The sequence below is a fragment of the Hylobates moloch genome, unplaced genomic scaffold (assembly GCF_009828535.3).
Source record: "Hylobates moloch isolate HMO894 unplaced genomic scaffold, HMol_V3 SCAFFOLD_14, whole genome shotgun sequence".
NCBI lineage: Eukaryota > Metazoa > Chordata > Mammalia > Primates > Hylobatidae > Hylobates > Hylobates moloch.
In genome coordinates this window covers 25,347,169-25,371,784 of record NW_026652289.1, presented here as the reverse complement: position 1 = coordinate 25,371,784, position 24,616 = coordinate 25,347,169, and positions in this window count along the sequence as shown.

Sequence of the window (24,616 nt, the reverse complement as noted above, 5' to 3'; positions counted from 1 at the left end):
AATTATTCACCTTGGCCAGTAAGAAAACTGACCTATTTTTCTGCCTATTGGTTCAGTGGCATAAATCTCAAAACTGTTGGCAGGTGGGTAAGAAGTCAGCCTTAACTTCCAAACCACGGGAGAAGTGAATACTTTTCTAGGGAGAAATATTTATCCATTGAGTACCAAAACTTCCAGATATCCTAATCTGATTCAAGATTTCAAAGAAACAGTATCTTACATATATCTTACAATATCTTCTATATCTTTAGTTGTAATTGGGAGAGAGCTCATGCCCCTGTCTTCCACCCAATTCTCAGACCAAGGTATTCTCACTAAGGAGTAGTTGTCACCACATCTGATTTCTTAAAATCTCTAGCATATCATCCCATCATTCTACTTGAGCCTGCTCTTCCTAATCATATGTTCAAACCAATAAATCCTGTGCATGTAATCATATTGTTATACTTCCTTTACCATAAGTTAAGGAAAGTGGTCCTATGAGATTACAAGTTGATACATAGGCATTCTGTAAGACCATGAGAGGTAATAAGATATAAGGAAGGGGTCCAGTTTCCATTTTCTGCATATGGCTGGTCAGTTCTGCCAGCATCACTTATTAAATACGGAATCATTTCCTTATTGCTTGTTTTTGTCAGGCTTGTCAAAAATCAGATGGTTGATGTGTGGTTTAATTTCTGAGTTCTCTATTCTGTTCCATTGATCTATGTACCAGTACCATGTTGTTTTGGTTACTGTAGCCTTGTAGTATAGTTTGAAGTCAGGTAGCGTGATGCCTCCAGCTTTGTTCTTTTTGCTTAGGATTGTCTTGGCTATATGGGCCCTTTTTTGGTTCCATATGAAATTTAAAGTAGTTTTTTCTAATTCTGTGAAGAAAATCAATAGTAATTAATTGGGGATAGCACTGAATCTATAAATTACTTTAGCAATATGGCCATTTTCATGATACTGATTCTTCCTATCCATGAGCATGGAATGTTTTTCTGTCTGTTTGTGTTGTCTCTGATTTCCTTGAGCAGTGGTTTGTAGTTCTCCTTGAAGAGGTCCTTGACCTCCATTGTTAGCCATATTCCTAGGTATTTCATTCTTTTGTGGCAAAAATTAACTCAAGGTGGATTAAAGACTTAAATGTAAAACCCAAAACTATAAAAACCCTAAAAGAAAACCTAAGCCATACCATACAGGACCTAGGCATGGGCAAAGATTTTATGATGAGATCATCAAAAGCAATTGCTACAAAAGCAACAATTGACAAATGGGATCTAATTGCATTAAAGAGCTTCTGCACAGCAAAATAAGCTATCATTAGAGTGAACAGGTAATCTACAGAATGGGAGAACATTTCTGCAATCTATCTATCTGAAAAAGGTCTAATATCCTGTATCTACAAGGAAGTTAAGCAAATTTACAAGGATAAAAATGAACAATCCCATTAAAAAGTGGGCAAAGGACAGGAATACACACCTCTCAAGAGAAGGCATACATGCGGACAACAAACATATGAAAAAAAGTTCAACTTCACTGATGAACAGAGAAATGCAAATCAAAACCAGACAGTGAAATATCATCTTGTGCCAATCAGAAAGGCAATTATTAAAAAGTCAATAAACAGATGCTGGCAAGGTTGAGGAGAAATAGGAACATTTTTATGGTGTTGGTGGGAATGGAAATTAGTTTAACCATTGTGGAAGATAGTGTAGTGATTCCTCAAGAATCTAGAACCAGAAATACCATTTGACACAGCAATCCCTTTAGTGCATATACACACCCAAAGGAATATAAAGCATTCTATTATAAAGATACATGTGCACATATGTTCATTGCATCACCATTTACAATAGCAAAGATGTGGAATTAACCCAAATCCCCATCAATGATAAACTGGATAAAGAAAATATAGTACATATACACCATGGACTACTATGCCGCCATAAAAGGAAGATCATGTCCTTTGCAGGGACATGGATGAAGCTGGAAGCTATTCTCAGTAAACTAATGCAGGAATAAAGTAACCAAACACTGCATGTTTTCACTTTTAAGTGGAAGCTGAACACATGGACACAGGGAGCGGAACAATAAACTCTGGGGCCTCTTGGGGGAGGTGAGGGAGCATCAGGAAAAATAGCTAATGCATGCCAGGCTTAATACCTAGGTGATGGGTTGATAGGTGCAGCAAACCATCATGGCACACATTTACCTGTGTAACAAACCTGCACATGCTGCACATGCACTCTGAAATTTAAAATGAAATAAAATTTAAAAAAAGAAAGGGAATAATGCCAGAAGCATTGCAATAAAGAAAGGAAATTTAATACTCAGAATATATCGATACTTATGAGAATAAACTCCTGACTCCTCATTCACCCACGGACATTTTTTAAATCTCATATCAAAGAACCAACAAACTGAAAAGGGTGACCAAAGTGAATAAATCTAATTATCAAGCATGAACTAGGATACTGCTACAAAATAGGAGTAAATAAGACCCAAGGCAACTCACTGGTGTTCCTAATACTCCTTTATTCAAAAGGTTTAGCTGATAGAAAATTACATCTAGTAAGACAGTACTGAGGTAGATACAGATAATTCAGGAAAAAAATAGCTTCAGGTTACCTTCACCCCAGGAAATAACCCATTTTATCAGATTTCCAGCAAAAGATAAGAAGAATATGGAGTACCTGAAAGAAGAAAGCAATGTTTATAAAGTTAAATCTTGGGATAAGCTGCAAAAGAGTGGCTCTGGGAGTGAGAAGAATTAAGAATACCAGCTATGCTTTAAGTCAATTTTGGTTTTCTTCCCTTTACCCAACACCATGCCCAAAGGATTTAAGTCTTTGAGAGCCTGACAAAATTGACTTGTATTATGAGGTATTTTTATACCACTTTTTCTTTATTCATTTGTCAGTTGATGGACAATTAAGTTGATTCTCTATCATGATTTCTGCTAATAGTGCTGCAGTCAACATGACTTTATTTATTTATTTATTTATTTGTTTGTTTGTTTGTTTATTTATTTATTTATGAGACAGAATTTCACTCTTGTTGCCCAGACTGGAGTGCAATGGTGCGATCTTGGCTCACTGCAACCTCTGCCTCCCGAGTTCAAGTGATTTTCCTGCCTCAGCCTCTCAAGTAGCTGTGATTAAAGGCATGCGCCACCATGCCTGGCTAATTTTGTATTTTTAGTAGAGATGGGGTTTCACCACGTTAGCCAGGCTGGTTTCAAACTCCTGAGCTCAGATGATCCTCCTGCCTTGGCCTCCCAAAGTGCTGGGATTACAGGCGTGAGCCACTGCGCCCAGCAGACTGACTTTATTTTTTGGGGGTATATATCCTGTAGTGGGATTACTGGATTATCCTCAAAGATAAGTTAGCTTATTATACTTTGTGTATCTATTTTGGGAAGGTGCATTTTCATCTTGAGAAAAGACATATATATATATGTATTTATGTATACATGTATATAAACATAAATATGCACTCACACATGTATATGTACACTTAAATATAAAATATACATATAGCACAAATACATATTTGCATGTCTGTATACATATATATTAATATTTTTGTATATTATAATTTTAATTCTATTTTTAACCTAATCTGGAATAGAACAATAAACTGGGAAACCCTGGGTACATAATTGTTTTCTTCATTTTGAAATATTTTATTACATTCATTTTTATATGACACTTTAGGTAACAAGTGAAAGACTAAAAGATTTAAACTACAAAAACAAAAGCATGTGTATATATAATATTGTATTTTACTAATGTAAATGAAATGAAACTTTTAAAAGATTGGCTGTTCAGTAATTTTCTCTTGTTTGTTTTTATTTTTAATTGACATAATTGGACATATTTATTTGGTACAGTGTAATGTTTTGATACATGTATAAATTAGGTAACAATGAAATCAGGCTATTTAGCATATCCATCACCTCATACATTTATCATTTCTGTGTGGTGAGAGCATTCAATATTCCCTGTTCTAGCTATTTTGAAATATATGGAATTAACCATAGTCACTCCACTGTGTAATAAAACACCAGAACGTACTCCTATATAACTGAAATTTAATATACTTTGACCTACATCTCCCCAATGCCCAACACCCATAGCTCTGGTTACCTCAATTTAGCTCTGCACTTCTAAGAGAATTAGAGTTCAACTATTTTAGATTTCACATATTAGTGAAATCATGTAGTATTTGTCTTTCTTTGCCTGGATTATTTCAATTAACATAATGCCTTTCAGATTCTCTCATGTTCCTGCAAATGACAGGATTTTATTCTTTTTCATGGATTAATAGTATTCCACTGGGTAAATATAGCACAAGTTCTTTATTAATTTATCCGTTGATGAACAATTAAGTTGATTCTCTATATGGTTTTTGTTAATAGTATTGCAGTCAACATGACTGACTTTATTTATTTTGGCTACGTGCCCTGTAGTGGGATTACTGGATCGTATGGCACTTCTCTTTTTGATTTTTTGAGGAGCCTCCATACTGCTTTCCATAATAGTACTAATTTTCATTCTCACTAACAATGTATGAATTTCTCTGATTTCACATCCACACGAGTATTTATTTTGATAATTGCTACTCTAATTGGGGTGAGGTGATATCTCGTGGTTTTGATTTGCATTTTTCTAATGATTAGTGATGTTGAGCATTTTAAGATATATCTATTGACCATTTGCTTGTCTTCTTTGAAGCAATGTCTACTCAGATCTTTAGATTATTTTAAAAATATTGCTATTGCATTATTTATGAATTTCTTATATATTCTGGATATTAAAACCTTATCAGCTGAATAGCTTGCCATTTTTTCCCCATTCTATAGGTTGTCTCTTCGTTTTCTTAATTGTTTACTTTGCTGTGGCAGTAGCTTTTTGGTTTAATGTAATCTCATTTGTCTATTTTCTTTTGTTGCCTGTGTTTTGGGGTCTTATCCAAAAAATTCTTGTGCAGCCCAGTGTCATAAAGTGTTTCTTTTATGTTTTCTTATAGTAATATTACCATTTAGGATCTCACATTTAATACTTTAATAATTTTTAGTTGATTTTTATTTATGGTGAGACCTAGGGGTTTATCTTCATTCCTCACTGCATGTGGACATCCGGTTTTCCCTGAACCATTTGCTGATTAGAGTACCTTTCTCCACTGTGCATTTTTAGCACCGTTCTCCACAGTAAGCTCACTGTAAGTGTATGGAATTTTTCTGTGTTCTCTATTCTGTTCCTTTGGTCTATGTGTCTATTTTGATGCCAGCACCATGCTGTTTTAGTTACTCTATCTTGATAATATATTTTGAAGACAGAAAATGTCGTGACTTCAACTTTGATCTTTTTGGGAAAGGTTACCTTGGCTATTCAGGGTCCTTTGTGGCACCATATGAATTTTGAGAGTATCTTTCTCTGTATCTGTGGAGAATGTCACTGATATTTTGATAAAGATCACATTGAATGTATATCATTTTGGGTACTGTGGATATTGTAACAATATCATCTCTTTCAATCAATGAGCATGGAATATCTATTTATTTGTATCTTCTTTATCTTCTTTTATCAGTTTTTTTGGTTTTATTTCACACATCTTTTACCTCTGTGGCTAATTTTATTCCTAAGTATTTTATTTTATTTGTAGCTGTTGTAAATGGAATTATTTTCTTGAGTTCTTTTTCATGTAGTTTGCTACTACTGTACAGAAACACTACTAATTTTTGTATGTTGATTTTGTATCCTGCATCTATATTGAATTTGTGAATTAGTTCTAACAGTTTTTTAGTGGAATCTTTAGGGTTTTCTATATATATAAGAACATGCCACCTATGGAGACAATTCAACCTCTTCCTTTGCAATTTGGATTCCCTTTATTTCTTTCTCTTGTCTGATTACTCTGGCTAAGTCTTCCAATACCATGTTGACTACAAGTGGCAAGAGTGGCCATCCTTATCTTGTTCCAGATTTTAGAGGGCAAGCTTTCAACTATTATATTACCCCTGAGTTCATCATATATGGCCTTTAATAGATTGAGGTACATTTCTTCTATACATAACTTTTTGAGAATTTTATTATAAAGGGTTATTGAATTTTGTCAAATCCTTTTTCTGAATCTATTGAAATTGTAATATGATTCTTGTCCTTCATGTTGTTGATATGACGTATCATGTTTATTGATTTTCTTATTTTATGTTCAACCATTCTTGCATTCCTAGGATGAGGCCCACTTGATCATGTTGAATGATCTTTTTAATTTTAATAGGCTGTTGAATTTGTTTTGCTAGTATTTCCTTGAGGATTTTTGCATGCATGTTCATTTGGGATATTGATTGGCCTGTAGGTGGTTGTTTTGGTTTGGTTTGGTGTGAGTGCGTGTGCATGTGTGTGTATGTTTGTGTGTTTGTGTCCTTGTCTGGTTTTGGTGTCAGGGTAATGGTGGCTTAGTAGATGAGTTTAAGAGCATTTCTTCTCCTTTTATTTGTTGAAATAGCTTCATAAGAATTGGTATTATGTTTTCTTTAAATGTTTTGTAGAATCCAGCAGTGAGGCCATTTTTTTTTGAAAGGAAACCTTTTATTACTTATTCACATCTTAATGCTCATTATTAGCTCTGTTCAGATTTTCTATTGTTTCAAGATACAATATTGATAGGTTGCATGTGTCCAGATAGTTATCTGTTTCTGCCAGCATTATCCTATGTGTCCAGATATTTATCTGTTTCTGCTAGCATTATCCTATATGTTGGTAATTTTTTGTATTTTTATAATGTCAATTCTAATGTCTTCTTTTTTATCTCTGATTTTATTTATTTCAGTTGTCTTTCACTTTTCCTTAGAGTCACCAAAGGTTTTTGAATATTGTTTATCTTTTCAAAAAGCAACTATTTTATCGATATTTTGTATTTAGTTTTTGTCTCAATTTAATTTATTTCCTCTTGAATATCATTTATTTTCTTCTAATAATTTGGGGTTTAGTGTGTTCTTATTTAGTTCTTTGAGGTGCTATGTTAGGTAGTTTATTTGTGATCTGTTTTCCTTCTGATGTAAGTTTTTATTGCAGGAAACTTCCATCTTAGAAATGTGTTTAACTGTATTCTATAGGTTTTGATATGTTTCATTTCCACTTTCATTTGTCTTAAACATTTTAAAAATTTTCCTTTTAATGTCTTTACCCATCAGTTGTTTGGGAACATTTTGTTTAATTTCTACATATTTTTAAAGTTTCTGTATTTCCTCTGTTACTGATTTTTAATTTTATACCATTGTGCTCAGTAGAGATACTTGATGTAATTTTAATCTTCTTAAATTTCATTTTGTCTCGTGGTGAAATATATGGTCAAATATATGATCAAATATATTGTCTCGTGGTCAAATATATGATCTATATTTGACCTATGTTCTATGTGCAACAGAGAAGGATGTATATTTTGTACCTGTTAGTTGGAATGTTCTGCAAATGTCTGTTAGACCCATTTCATCTAGATTGTAGTTTAAATCTGATGTTATTTCTATAATTTATTTTACTGGATAATCTGTCCATTGTTGTAAGTGAAATGTTGAAATCCCCTACTGTTTTGGTATCATAGTCAATTTCTCTCTTTAGCTCTATGAATATTTTCTTTATATATTTAGGTGCTCCAATGGTAGGTGCATATGTATTTACAATTGTTACACTCTCTTGCTGATTTGACCTCTTTATCATTATGTCATGAACTTCATTTCTGCTTCTTTTGTAAAATCCAAAGTCTGTTTTACCTGATATAAGTACAGCTACTCTCACTGTGTTGTGGCTTCCATTTGTATGAAATATTTTTTTCTATCCCTTCACTTTTAGTCTATTTGTGTCTTATAGGCAGCATATCATTGGGTCTTTTAAAAATCCATTGATCCACTCTGTCTTTTTATTTTTATTTTTTCATAATCTTCATTGGTTTATCATTTTAGGGATGGATTCCTTCTGTGTTGCCTAGGCTGGAGGGCAGTGGCTATTCACAGGCACAATCACTTCACACTACAGCTTTGTACCCCTGGCCTCAAGCAATCCTCCCACTTCAGCTTCCTGAGTATTTGTGACTACAGGCACATGCAAAACACTGGGTTTTATTCCTCTTAATTGTACAGTTTAACCCATTAATATGCAAGATGATTATTGATAGGTACAGATGTATTACTGCCATTTTTTAAGTTTTCAAATTGTTTTATAGATTCTTTTTACCTGTCCTGTTGTGTGGTTAAATAATTTTCTCTAGTAGTGTATTTTGATTTTTTTATTTTTATTTTTAATGTAGCTATTAAAGGTTTTTGCTTTGTGGATACCATGAAGCTAACAAATAACATCTCATAGATATAACAGCTTAAAATAACTTATTATATATATGAGATGTTATTAACTCTGACCTTAATGTTTTAAGAAAAGGACTCTACAATTTGACCTAGCTCCCTCCAATATTTTGAATTTTTATGTCACAATTTACATATTTTAATGTTGCATATTTCTTAACAAATTATTTTAATTTTTACTATTTCTAATATTTTTGTATTTTAATCTTTATATTAAAGATATAAATGATTCATACACAATCATTGCAGTATTAGAGTATTCCTTATTTGACTCTGCACCTATTTTTATCAGTGAATTTTATACTTTCAAAATATTTGTGTGTGTGTGACTCATTAACATCCTTTTCTTTCAGCTTGAAGAACTTCCTTTACCATTGTTTATAAGACAGATCTGGAGTTAAAAAACAAATAAAACTCCCTCAGCTTTTGTTTGTCTGGAAAAATGTTTATATCTCTTTCACATCTGAAGGATGGATTTACTGACTAAAGTATTCTTGGCTGGCAGTTTGGTTGCTTTTTTCCTTTAGCACTTTGAATATATCATCCCACTGTCTCCTGGCTGGTAAGATTTCTGCTAATAAATCTGCTGATAGTTACATTGACACTCTTTTGTATGTGATGTGTTTCTTACCTCTTGGCTGCTTTCAGAATTTTTTTCTTTGTCTCTTTTTTTTGATAATTTGATTATTTTATGTTTTGTTGTATTTCTCTCAGGGTTTAGTTTTCTTGGAGACCTCTATGCATCCCATACATGTGTGTTGGTATCTATCACAGGTTAATGCAATTTTCAGCCATTATTCCTTTAAATGTGCTTACTGGACCTTTTCCTTTGTGTTCTTCTGTTGATTCTATTATAAAAACATCTGATCTCTTATATGTGTCCTATAATTCCCATAGATCTTCTTCATTTTTATTTATTCTTTTGTCTTTTTCTCCTCTGACTGGATACTTTAAAGTCTGCCTTTCTGCTTACTGATTCTTTCTTTCTACTTGATAAGTTCTTCTGTTAAAATTTTCTATTAAATTTTTTATTGTAGTCATTGTATTATTCATTTCTAGGATTTCTACTGTGTTCTTATTGCTGTTTCTATTTCTTTATTGATCTTCTCATTTTTTTCAAATACTGGTTTCCAAACTTCATTAAATTTTCCATCTGTATATTTTTAAACTTTACTGAATGTCCTTATGAATATTATTCTGTATTATTGATCAGTCTTTGCATAGATCTCTATTTATTTGGGATTCATTATTTGAGCTTTATTTATTTCTTTTTGAGAAATTATACTTCCCTGATTATCCATAATCTTTGTATTCTTATGTTGTGACCTGCATATGTGAGGGGACAAGTCTCTTTTTGGTCCTGCACAGATATATTAGCAGACATAGAGCTATTTAGTCTAGGCTGTGGTCCTGGAAGGTTCAGCTCATGATGATCCTGGAGAGGCAGAGCTTGTTATAAGTTATCCAGTTGGCTGGGTCACTGCCTTTTCTTTGATATTGAATGGGGTTACTAACTGGGTTCTGCTGACCAGTGAGAACATTGGTTGGACTCTGCTGTTAGGTGGTATGCTGGCTCATACTTAAATGGCTTCTGGTTAGACCTGGCACAATATATATTCCTTGGATGGGCAGTTTTGCTATTTGAAATCTGCACTTGAGCAGGGCTGCAGGTTGGACTCTGAGATTAGGTGGAGTCACTACTCTGAACAGGCAGGACCTTAGGCTGTGCTCCTTAGAAACACACAATTTGAAATTGCCTCCTTGTCTGGGTGGAGCTGCGGAGTGGGCTTTTGGCTTTGTTCAGTGGCTATTTGACTTCCCAGATCAAGTAGGACTGGCCTCTAAGTTTCTTCAAAATGTACAGAAATGGGAGTCTCTCTGCCTGGTTGGGATCGTTTTGTGGGCTGTTTGACTGTGTGTTGTCACTACTTGCCTTCCTGGGTCGGCCAGTCTGGCTTCTCTGCTTCTCTGAAATCTGCAAAGATGGGAATCTGTCTGCCTGGGCGGGGTCACTGGTCAGGCTTTTTGGCCATGCGGCACCTCTGATTACCTTCCCAGATCAAGCATGTGTAGCTCCTTCACATCTCTGAGATCTGTGAAGGCATGAATCTCTCTGACTGGACACGTTTGTTGTTGGTTCTGGAGTTGGCTGGGGAGACTAGTTGTCTAAGGGCTCACTATATGTGAGCTAGATTGTGTTTCCTACTGTGCTTTTAAAGGTGACAAGCTTAGCTCTGTGAGTGAGCTAAGGGGTTGATTGATGCCTCTGACCAAGTGCTACAGCTTACAGGATGCAGTGGTAACACCAAAATCCTTGTCATTTCCTTTGTTTTACTCCTGGGTGGTCAAGCCATGGCATTTCTCTTAGTATTCCTCATTAAGTGAGACCACAGTGGACTTCCTGAGAAGTTTTTTAGAATGCTAGTGAAGTCAAATAACTGTTTCAAGTTCATTTTTCCCCTCATAGAAACTGTGAGTCCAGGAAAATCTTTATCTGGTGCTGTGCTACTTTGGTAGAAGGGGAGGTGGGGGTGCAGTCAGAGTGAGACCATTCCTCTTAGCCATCAAATTTAGATTTTGTTTACTTCTGCGTACCTCACGGGTGTCTCAGGTTTGTTTCCAGGTGCTGAGGTTTTCAAAAGGATGTTCGGTCTGTAGATAGTTGCTAGTTGAACGTTCTGTTGGAGGAATGGGGGTCAAGGTTTTTTCTTTGCCACATTGCTGACATCCTTAAGTTTAAATTAATAATGATTTTATTTTAATGTCAACTGAATAACTGGTATATTTTTTTAAATATTGTTTAAGAAAACATCTGAAATCACAAGCAGGTTCATCATGAAAATATAAAAAAAATTATTGTTAGTCATGATCTATGAAAGAAGCAAGATACCATTTTTTCCAAATATTTATGATTCCTGTCTTCAGGAATTTTCTTCAAGGTTTTTTTTTCTATTATTCATAGTGATGATAGTTTTGACCCAAATATGGTTTCAAGTCTTATTTGTAAATATTTTAAGGCACAACCAGGCCTGAATGTATTTTCTACTGCCCAATATAGAAGCAAATTTTGATTAAATCTAAAAACTTTTAATAATGATGGAAATGATTATATGTCTTGCATGTAGGAATTTATTATATGCTATGTAATCAGTATATTGGAACCCTCATTCAAATAATTATGCAAAATTGAACTTTATTTAAATAAATAAGTAAATTTTTTAAAGTGAGATTTCATTTAGTTCCAGAATTATACTTATTGAAATATTACTATATTTAAAAATTTGCTATATATTATAATATTATTTATACTGATAATACTGATGGTTATGAAAATAAATAAAATATATTTCTGGATATGTCAGTGTGACTCCAGTGATTTATAGTTGTGTTTGTGTTTTTTTTTCTAAAGGATTTGAACAACTTGCAAATACACCATGCTAGACACACTAAGATAAGCAAAATCAAGTAAGACCATATGCAAAATTGTATAATTTTTTTATTGCGAAGTTTAGTGCATTTAAAGCACTAAAATAACTTTTTTAAAACATTTTATGTCACATACTTTTTCATATTCTTATTAAAAACATGAGCTATTCATTTCAAACAGACTTATCCTGAAACTGAATATATAGACGTACTTTATCTGGATAGACTCTTGTAAGTGATACTGAGCACTATGGTATAATAACTTTCCAATATTTTATGTAATTTTAATTGAAGGAGGATATACATACAAAAACTTTAAAGAAGTTATTGTAAATGTACAAATTGACGGATTTTCATAAAATGAATTATCCTTATAGCCATCAGCTAGATCAAGAAATAAAGCATCACTAGCCCCCAGAAGCTACCCTCAGCTTCCCTCCAAGTCACTAAAATTCTCCAACAAGTTGATAATCTTTCTGATGTTCAACACTAAATACTTTGTATATTTGTGTATAGTGTGCAAGATGGAATTTTACTGTATAGATTATTTTGCATCTGGCATTTTTTACTTAGATATCCAAACAATATTAATTTTCATCATTGTTATGAAATATTTTATTATATGAAAATACAAAAAAAGTGTGAGTGTGTGTTTGTGATCTACTATAAATGTGTAGTTTTCAGGGTTTTTTGGCTATTATAAGCAATCCTCACAGTCTAACAACATCGGCTATTGTCTTTTTTATTTTATTTATTCTAGTGTTTGTGTACTAAAATTTAATCGTGATTTTATCTTGCAGGTCTCTGTTGACTAATGAGGTAGAGCATGTTTTCCTGTGTTTTAGCTGATCCACTTTGTAGGCATCTTTTCCAGTGTTTGCATTTTTGATCTCTTGAATTGTCTGACTGTTATGGGTTGAATTGTGTTCCTCAAAAATTCATGTATTGAGTTCTTAGCACCCAGAACCTCAGAAAGTGACTTTCTTTGGAAGTAAAGTCATTGCAGATGTAGTTAGGTAAAATGAGGTCATACTGAAGTAGGGTGGGCTCTAATATAATATACTGGATGCTCTTATTGAAAGGGAAAATTTAATTTCTGACACACAGACACATAGCGAGAATACCATGTGAAGATTAAAGAAGTCATTGAGATGCCTTAGTAGAAGTCAACAAATGCCAAACATTGCCAGCCAACCACCGGTAGCTAGGAAAAAGACATGAAACTGATTTTTTTCCTCATAGCCCTTGGAAGGAACAACCTTGCAACACACTGATCTTGGATTTCTAACCTCCAAAACTGTGAGATAATACATTTCTGTTGTTTAAGCCACTCTGTCTGTGGTTATTTGTTGCAGTTGTAGCAAACTGATGGACTGTCATTTATTGATTTGTAAGAATACTGTATATATTCTGGTTATGAGTTGTCAGTAATATAAACTGTAAATTAGTCTGTGATTTGTCTATTCATTCTTTTAATGGTGCCTCTTGATGAATAAAAGTCATTAAGATTAATGTAGGTTAAACGTTCATATTTCACTACATGGCTTATATATTTTTGTCCTGTTTAAAAAATATTTGCTCACTCCTAGATCATAAAGATCAAAATATATTTTCTTCTAGAAAATAGTATTTATCTTTTATATTTAAGTCTACAATGCACTGAGAATTGAGTTTTGCAAATACAATGATGTAAGAGTCACGATTTATAGTTTTGATATTTAATTGGCTCAGTATCAAGAATAAATTCCTCCCCATTTCAATATATATCACATTTTATGTGACTCCGTAAGTCACATGAAAGACTCCATAAGCCTTTTTCTGGCACTTTATCTTATTCTTCTTGTCTAGGTGTCTATTTCTGAGTTAATTGTATATTATCATACTTATTATATATGTATATTTTATAATTATATCTGAAAATAAAAGTTCTTCAGCTTTAATACTTCTGCAAGATTTCTCAAACTATTATTGGCTCTATTTTTCATATAAGTTTCAAAAACAACTTATCAAGTTTTGCCAAGAAACCTGCTGGGATTTTTGTTGGAGTTGCATCGAATCAATATATTAATTAGGAGAGATTACATGTTCACAATACTGACTTTTCCAAACCTTGAACCTTGAATAGTGTACTTGTTTAGAGAGTCTTTAACTGACAGTATTTACATTTTGTAGTTCATATTGGAAAGTTATTGCTCGTCCTCTGTTAGATATATTACTATGTATTTTATCTTTCTAATGCGATTGGAAACATTTCATTTTTATCTTCTATTTTCTATGTTTTTCCTTATAGTGAGAATTACATTTAATTTTTGCCCTTGCTAAATTTCCTTCCTAATTCTTATTATGTGTCTATAATTTTTAAAAATCCTATATATGCTATATGTAGAAGAAACAGTTTTATTTATTGCCTTCCAATCCTAATGCCACTCTTTTTAAAAATGTCTTTTCTTATCACACTATGACTTCCAGTACCATGTTGATAGACCACAAAATAGTTTTCAAAATCTATAAAATTTTCTCAGATTAAAAATGCATGTAAAATTTTTTTAGTAAACATTCTCTCATTTGCTTTCATTCACAGTGCAGTCATTTAAAATAGTATACCTAGTAACCTTGGCTCTTCACTCCCGAATCATTCTGCAACTGAACACATACTGACTTCCTCTATCCTGTTTCAGTGACACCATAAATGCTACCTGCCACTCTCTAATTCGCACTCTATTGTATAATTTTCATTTCAATTCTCTATTGTATCTGTAATCCTTTTGGAATTTTTTGTTTATTGTCTTGTATGAAGCCACTCATAATGTTTATTGACATTAGTTTTTATAACAGGAGTTTTGGAATCAGGAAAGGCTTATATTTGTGTCTATAAGGAGTTTCTTATTTAACCCTTTTAAATTCTCTAATTCTTTTATCTTCTGATATATACTTACAAGACTTTTGTAGGAAAGAAATACATGTAAAGTGCCTAGTACATGACCAGGCACATGACTAAGGAACAATAAATTATAGTTCTTTGAAGTATCTATGTCTATCCTCATGCTCCTCAAAATTAGGTTTTCCTGCAGGTTTTCTTTTAGAAATTTGTTCTTCTCATTCTAGTCACCTATCTTGAGTAATATCTTGCAGTTGCCTTTTAAAATTCAGCTTAAGCTTTATCCCCTTTATTCTTCCTGAGCAAATCTAACATATTTTCTTCTGTCATGTTTTCATAGTATTCTCACTTATCACTTGCTATGCTTTACATTCTAATAACATACGCTTATTTCCTCAAACTTTAACATGAGTTTTTTATTTGAAAGAAAAATTGTGTTTCATTTCTACAATGAAAATCTTGAGACTTGAGCTTTCAGTCATTTAACCTTCCATTTGCAGATACATTTTTTTCAGAGTATCACTAATATATGTGGCTGCTTAAATTCATTGCAAGGATTTTATTATTATCATTCAGGTAAATTATGTGATGAAAGTATATTGGGGTAACATAATTATTCAGAAAAGTATAAAGGTAGAATAATATACACACATTAATATAGGCTTACCATTTATGTCCATTTCCTACTCCATTCTCCCTTCCTTCCTTCCTCCCTCCCTCCCTCCCTCCCTCCCTTCCTTCCTTCCTTCCTTCCTTCCTCCCTTCCTTCCTTCCTTCCTTTCTCTTTCTTTCTTTTCTTTCTTTTTTATTTTCTGAGACAGAGCCTTGCTCTGTTGCCCGGGCTGGAATACAGTGGTCCGATCTAGGCTCACTACAAGCTCTGCCTCCCAGATTCAAGCAATTCTCCCTTCCTCAGCCTCCTCAGTAGCTGGAATTACAGGCTCCCGCCACCATGCCTGGCTAATTTTTCTATTTTTAGTAGAGAAGGGGTTTCGCCACACTGGCCGGGCGCCGGGCTGGTCTCAAACTCCTGACCTCAGGTGATCCATCCACCTTGGCTTCCCAAAGTGCTGGTATTACAGGCATGATCCACTGCACCTGGCCTCCATTCTCCATTTCTAACCAGATTCTTTCCAAGTTTGATTTTTCAAACAATGCCACATTGAATTTGTGCTTCCTTATAGAATACTGGATAGGGGTAGGAAATGAGCACTTCAAATTTTACCAATTTTACCATTTTATCAAGCGATTCTCCTGCCTCAGCCTCCCGAGTAGCTGGGATTACAGGCGTGCACTAGCACACCAGGCTAATTTTGTATTTTTAGTAGAGACGGGGTTTCTCCATGTTGCTCAGGGTAATCTCCAACTCCCTAGTTCAGGTGATCCACCCACCTCAGCCTCCCAAAGTGCCGGAATTACAGGCGTGAGCCACCGCGCCCAGCCGTCTTTTGTTGTATGTAAATATCTGTTTCCAGTTTAAAAAATTTTTTTAACATTAATTATTATTCTGGTTCATTTTTAACTGTTGTGGGTACATAGTAGGTGTATATATTTATGGGGTGCATGACATATTTTGATACCGGTATAAAATAGATAATAATCACCTCAGGGTAAATGGGGTATCCATTGCCTCGAGCATTTATTTTTTCTTTGTGTTACAAAAAACTCTAATTATACTCTTTTATTTTAGAATGCACAATAAATTATTGTTGACTGTAGTTACCTTGTTATGCTATCAAATCTAGATCTCATCTCATTCAATCTAACTATATTTTTGTACTCATTTACTGTTCCCACTCTTCTGCAGCTCTCCTCTACCCTTTGCTACTCTTCTCCAGCCTCTGGTAACCATCATTCTACTCTCTGACTCCATGAGTTCAATTGTTTTAACTTTTAGCTCCCACAAATAAGTAAGAACATGTGAAGTTTGTCTTTCTGTGACTGGCTTATTCCACTTAACGTAATAATTTGCAGTTCCATCCATGTTGTTGCACGTGACAGGATCTCATCTTTTTATTATTATGGCTGAATAGTACTCCGTTGTGTGTATGATCACATTTTCTTTATCTATTCATCTGTTGATGGATACTTAGCTTGCCTCCAAATCTTAGCTGTTGTGAATGGTGCTGCAGTAAACGTGGAAATGAAGATATCTCTTTGATATACTGATTTTCTTCCTTTGGGGCATATACTTAGCAGTGGGATTCTACATCATATGGTAGTTATATTTTTATTTTTTTGAGGAACCACCACATTGTTCTTCATAGTGGTTTTACTAACTTACATTCTCATCAACAGTGTATGAGGGTTTCTTTTTCTCCACATCCTCACCAACATTTGTAAATGCCTGTCTTTTGAATAAAAGCCATTTTAACTGGGATAAGATGATATCTCATTGGAGTTTTGGTTTTTCTTTGTTTATTTCTTTGTTTTGAGACAGGGTTTCACTCTGTAGGGCAGGCTGGAGCATAGTGGAACAATCACGGCTCCCTTGCAGCCTTGATTTCCTGGGTTCAGATGATTCTCCCACTTCAGTCCCACAAGTATCTGGGACTACAGGTGCACACCATCATGCCCCACTAATTATTGTTTTTTTTTTGTAGAGATGGGGTTTCACCATGTTGCTCAGACTGGTCTTGAACTGCTGGGCTCAAGCAATCCACCTGCTTCAGTCTCCCAAAGTGCTGGGATTACGAGTGTGAGCCAACACACCCAGCCTCATCAAAGTTTTGATTTGCATTTCTCTGATGATCAGTGATGTTGAGTACCTTTTCATACACCTGTTTGCCATTTACATGTCTTCTTTTGAGAAATGTATATTGATGAAACTAGACCCTGATCTCTCGCCATATACAAAAACCAAATAAAAATGGAATAAGACTTAAATCTGAAACCTCAAACTATAAAATTACCAAAAGAAAACTTTAGGGAAACTCTTCAAGGTATTAGAGTGGGCAAAGATTTTTCAAATAATATTCCACAAGCACAGGAAACACAAAAATGGACAAATGAGATCACATCAAGTTAAAAAGCTACACAGCAAAGGAAATAATCAACAAAGTTAACAGACAACACACAGAATGGGAGAAAATATTTGCAGACTATTCATCTGACAAGGGATTAATACCTAGAATACAAAGGAAGCTAAAATTACTCAATATAAAACAATCTAATAATTTGATTAATAAATGGTCAAAAGATTATTGAGCTTTTGGCATCACAGAGCTTTTAAAATTTTAAGAGTCAAAATCTAATATTCAAAAACATTTAGCAAATTTCTCCATTAAGTTTTGAAAACTTTTTGTAGCTTCATATAATATATGAATATGTTCGTCGTATTAAATGTTTCATGTTTTAAAACATACTGATTATTTGTTATTGTTGATTCGTTGAAATGCTGCTACTTTTATATTTTGATACAATTACTCTGCTAAATACATCTTAGTTTAAAGATTGATTTTCTTTTAGTTTCTGCATCATTATGAGATTTATATTAAAAATTTACCATTTTCTTTTCATTTTCTACTTTTTGTTACTCAGTTGTTTTGTCGTATTCCTTCAGGTAAGACTTCCAGTACCCTGTAGATTATTAGTTACATTAGTGGGCAAGCTAGCGCTTTACATATAGTAGGAAAATGACTGCATTTCCCTTCTTTAAGGATGATTCTGCTTGGATTTTTGAGAAGTTTATCAAGTTGCTATGATCTATCACATTTGGTACATTTTTCTCAGATGCCTTTCCTGGATCTACTGAGAGTTTTTCTGTTTTTTTTTTCCTATAAGACTGTAAACTAGTTCAACCATTGTGGAAGTCAGTGTGGCGATTCTTCAGGGATCTAGAACTAGAAATACCGTTTGACCCAGCCATCGCATTACTGGGTATACACCCAAAGGACTATAAATCATACTGCTATAAAGACACATGCACACGTATGTTTATTGTGGCACTATTCACAATAGCAAAGACTTGGAAGCAACCCAAATGTCCAAAAACGATAGACTGGATTAAGAAAATGTGGCACATATACAGCATGGAATACTATGCAGCCATAAAAAATGATGAGTTCATGTCCTTTGTAGGGACATGGATGAAACTGGAAACCATCATTCTCAGTAAACTATCGCATGGACCAAAAACCAAACACCGCATGTTCTCACTCATAGGTGGGAATTGGACAATGAGAACTCATGGACACAGGAAGGGGAACATCACACTCTGGGGACTGTTGTGGGATGGGGGGAGCGGGGAGGGACAGCATTAGGAGATATACCTAATGCTAAATGACGAGTTAATGGGTGCAGCAAACCAACATGGCACATGGATACATATGTAACAAACTTGCACATTGTGCACATGTACCCTAAAACCTAAAGTATAATAATAAAAAAAATCAATTAATGTGGAGATTTTAAATGATAACTTAAAAATATTAACCTATTTTGCATTCCTAGGGTAAATTGTACTAGTGTAAGCTTTAAATTTTTATTTTGTAAATAATATATAGTTTTCTATACAACTAATAAGACTATATCACATGTGTTTCCCTAAAATTAGATTTTAATAATATGTGGAACGTGTACATTGTCAGGGGAAAAGTTTAGACTATGGATTTGGTTTTTGAAAGGCTATTTTTTTGTTGGAATTTTTTTATTATTCATAAATCACTCTTACACTCTTAATAATTGTATTAGTTTGCTGCAGCTGCATAACAAATTACCAGAAACTTACTGGGTTAAAACTTCACACATTTTCTTATCTTACAGCTTCCATCAACCAGGAGTCTGTCTATGCTTCACCTGGTTCTTCTGCTCAGGGTGTCCAAAGGCTGTGGTCAAGGTATGTGCAGAGGCATATTCTCAAAAGAGGTCTAACTGGGGGAAGTTAAGCTTTCAAGTTTCTTGGGTTGGTGGCAAAATTCACTTTCTTATTGGTGAATAACTTATGGCAGCTTGCTTTTTCAGTGCAACTGTAGGATAGAGGATCTTTCACCTTAGGAGGGCTGCACTCCCTCTTTTAAGAACTTTAACCTGTTTGAATTAGACCCATCCAATATACTGTCCTCTTGATTAACTCAAAATCCACTGATTTGGGACTTTGGTTACATTTGCAACATTCTCTTGGCTTTTGCCCTATTCTGCTAGCTAGAAGTGACTGATTCTGCTTGACATCACGGGAGAAGACTTTACAAAGGTGCGGCTCATTAGGGTATATCCACCACAAAATGTGCCTTTATAAAAATGATTTGTGTAGGATATGTGCAAAAGTGTCTCATTTTAATATTTCTAATACAATATATTTAAATATGTTTTCTTTGTTTCTCATCCATCTTGCTGCTGGTTGATCAATTTTATTAAAAGTTGAAAGACATAGATTATTGCTTTCGTTGATATTTGACAGTTTTTACAAGAAAATCATTATATAATTATGAGAGTGCATCATTTTCCTACTCATATAAAAACAACAGTTTCCTTTGGGACTTACAAATTATAGATGAACGATCAGATCTTTTTTAAAAAATAGAATTTATTTTTTTAGAGTACTTAAAGGTTCACAGCAAAACTGGGTCGAAAATACAGATAATTCCTATATAAGACTTGCTCCTTCACATTCACAAACTTCATCATCTACATTCAGCACAACAGGAGTGAATTTGTTACTATTGATCAACTTACATTAACACATCATTATCATACATAGTCCATCATTTACACTAGTGTTTACTCTTGGTGTTGCATAGTCTATGTTTTTTTTCATCAAATGTATTATGATGAGTATGCACCACTGTAGAACCATACAGAGTAGTTTCACTGTCCTAAAATCCTCTCTGCTCTGCCTGTTCACGGCTCCTCTTTTCCCCTGCAACCACTGTCTCACAGTTTTTCCTTTTCTAGATTGTCGTATCATTTGAATCACACAGCATGTAGCCTTTTCTGATTGCCTTATTTCACTTAGTAATTTGCATTAAAGATTCCTCCATATCTCTGCATGGCTTGTTTAGCTCGTTTCTTTTTAGTGCTGAAAAATAATCCATTGTCTGGGTGTGCCAGTTTATTTGTAGCAGTTTGTTCAGCTACCAAAGGAATCTTAGTTGCCTCCAAGTTTCAACAATTATGAAAAAGTGTTCATAAATGTCCCTATGTAGGTTTATGTGTGAGCACAGTTTTCAACTCATTTGAGTAAATACTAAGTAGAGCTATTGCTAGATTGTATGGTAAGATTGTGTCTAATTTTGTAAACTGCCAAATTATACAAATTATTCTCCAAACTTTCTATAGCATTTTTCATTTCCACCAGCAATGAATGAGAGTTCCTATTACTCTGCATCCTCATCAGCATTTGGTATTGTGTTCTGGATTTTGGCCATTCTAATAGACATATAATGATATCTGATGATTGTTTTACTTTTCCATACTCTAATGACTCCATACATAATGACATATGATGTTGAAGATCTTTTCATATACTTATTTTCCATCATGTTCCTTCTTTGATGAGACATCTATTTGGGTCTTTTGTCCATTTATTAACATCTTTGTTCCTGTTCTTGTTAAGTTTTAAAAGTTGCTTGTAGATTTTTGGAAAACAGTCATTTATTAGATGAGTCTTTTGCAAATATTTTTTTCCAGTCTGTGACTGGTCTTTTCATTTTCTTAACATTTCATTTCCTGAGCAGTTTTGATTTTAATTAAGTTCAGATTGTCAGTGATTTATTTCACAGATTGTGCCTTTGATATTATATCTAAAAAGTCATTCCCATACCCCAGCTCATCTAGATTTTCTCTTATGTTATGTTTCAGAAGTTTTACATTTTTTGTTTTACATTTAGATCCATGCTCCATTTTGAGCTCATTTTTGTGAAGCGTTTCCAGATTATTATGTTTTTCATGTGGATGCCCAGTTGTTCCAGCATCACTTGTTGAAAAGATTATTTTTTCTTCATTGAATTATCTTTGCTCCTTTATCAAAGATGAGTTGACTATGTTTATGTGGGTCAGTTTATAGATTAATATTCTGTGCTATTGATGTAGTTGCCTAATAAAAAAAGAGCCATCACAATATAGCACAATTTAGCTTTACTTATGGGCACAGTTTGTGTTTTTGGAGAATGGACTCTCCATAGCAAAACTTAAAGAGTTTTTTTTTTTTTTTCTTTTGGCGGGTTGTTTTTGAGTTATTAAGTGTAGATATGGTGTGTTCATTAATAATGAACTAAATGACTCTCAGGTTTCCCCACCTCCTTGGGAATTGACACTTTTTGTGTAAAAAATTTAAAAATGAACTGGGACAGGTGCAGTGGCTCATGCCTGTAATCCCAGTGCTTTGAGAGGCCAAGGTGGGAGGATTGCTTTAGTACAGAAGTTCGAGACTATCCAGGGCAAGAGTGTGTGAGACTTCATCTCCTCCAAAAATAAAAACACTATATTCCAGCAAAAAAAAAAAAAAGGAAAAGAAAAAAAAATATGAATGGCAAAAGACCCAGAGTAGCCAATTTATTACTGAAGGAGAGCAAAGATCTACTAGAATTTAAGACTTACTATAAAACCACAGTATTTAAGACAATGTGGAATTAGTAAAAGAATAGACTATCTGTCCATGGCCATAAATAGAGGCTAAATTGTGCCACAGTGTAATGGCTCTTTTTTTATTAAAATTTCTTCGATATTATAGCAAGGATGTTGCAAAGGATAAATAATGCTGAATTTTAATTTCTTTTTTTAATACTTCAAATTAGTATGGCAATATTTATTCAATTCAGATTATCTTTGCTTCCCAAGCTATAAATATATATTCAAGATAACCTTGTACTGAAGAGGTAACTCAAGTAACTTATACTTTTTCCACTTTACAAGTCCCCTTTCTTGGTTATAACTATTTTTAGGAGCTATTTTATTTGAGGACTTCATAAAAGTAATGTTTCTATGAATGACTAATGAGAAATTAAAATGCTGGATACTCATGCTCTTTTATTACTATGACTCATGTAGTTAATAAAAACTGTCTTATTTTATTTTATTGCAAACATAATGTCATCCACACGGTACTTAAGTCAATATGATTTCAATGACATCTCAAAAAAATAAAAGTCAAAGGAAACAAATATGCTATAAAATACTTCTCAGAGTTTCTCATAAGTGAAAATAGAACTTCATCAATAATTGAATCAATCTTTGTTATTAAATTCAACTAAAGAATCTGTTGCATACTCCTAACTATAGCTCTTTAATAAAAAATAATTTTCAATGCTTTTAGAATTGCTGAGATATCTTTTTTCCATGTTTGTTTAAAATTCACTTGGTTTAATAGTTGTTTAGCTCTTATAATATGCCAGGCACAGTTCTAAATTCTTTACATATACTGTCTAATCACTTAAAATAAATTCAATTTTTATATAAATGAGAAAAATAAGAACAAAATCAATTAAGTAACTTATCTACATAGTAGATCCAGGTTTCAATATCTTGATATTCTACCTCTGACTTAAAGGATAAATCTTTTATTTGTATACCTAAGTAAGCAACACCCCCATTGTGAACAGACTAGCCCATCTATTGTATGCAAACTAAATCATTTCCAGTAACTTTGTTTATCCTAAGTTATTATGGTCTCAATAAAGTTTCCTAACTCTAATCACAGTATCTAGAAGACAATTGCAATATTGTCTTACATAATTTCATTACCCTCTATTAGATATCTCTTCTTTGATTGTCTCTAAGGCTATGTGAATTTGGTGCTTTTATTTAGCTTTGATCCATATTGTTCAATGGCCCTTCTTCACCATGGGGTAATATGAATTGGATAGATGTATCCATGAATAGGAAAAATATATATTGTCTTTATTCCTCTAGATGTTGCCCCTAATTTGGTGTATCACAGCGATACCCAAAGACTAAGATGCAAAGTCTAGCGCAGGAGTGTCCAGTCTTTTGGCTTCCATGGGCCACATTGAATTAGAATTGTCTTAGGCCACACATAAAATACACTAACATTCCTAATGATAGCTGATGAGCTAAAAAAAAAAAAAATTGTGAAAAAAATTGCAAAAAAAAAAAAAAACACCTCATAATGTTTTAAGAAAGTTTAAGAATTTGTGTAGGGTCACATTCAAAGCCATCCTGGGCTACATGTAGCCTGTGAACCACAGGTTGGACAGGCTTGGTCTAGGGTCAGGAATGCAGCCCTCCTGGGGTAACTGCATATTTGCTGCTTCACCTCCTGAGGTCTATAACCTCCACTGCCCAAATACTATAAAACAGCAATTCCACTTACCTTTTATTTCTTATCTCTATTTTCCTGTTTCACATTTTTTCTCCATAGAACTTATCAAAAAGTAACATATATATTTCATTGTTTATTTCCATTGTTCTATGAGTTAATCTGGCTTCTCTGGGATGCAGACAAGATGAAATCAGTCATGCAAGAGACCTACCAGGGACAATGCCTTGGAGGGATAACAGAGGGGAACTGGGAGAGTCTGAAAAGTCGTCAGACCTTGATGCCAGTTGGCCCTGGGCAAAGGATGAAAAGAACGAAGGAAAGAATGAAGCAACTTAGCCTGCTATATAGACCTAAGAGACTTGACAAGGTTATTGTAAAGTCCTTGCATCACAATGTTCCATCAAAGAAGGACCATATCACCCTCCTGAATGAGATCACCTTAACACCCTTGCCTCATTCAGTCATTGGCACAGAGAAACAACAGAAAGCATTCCCTTGGCACAAATGACTAATTTTAGAGCATGATATCTGTAATTGGCAGTTAATTACATCCCTCACAAATGGAGATCTGACAGGCATGCATCAAGTCTGTCTCTACCTATTGAAGTACAGGGGATTCTTTGTTCATCCTCTTATGCTAAACACCTGCAAGAGTACGTGGGTCACAGTAATAATCAACAAATGCAGTAGAATAAATGAATTGTCTCTGGCAAAAAAGATGTTTATATTTTCTGTAATGTCTTCTTGG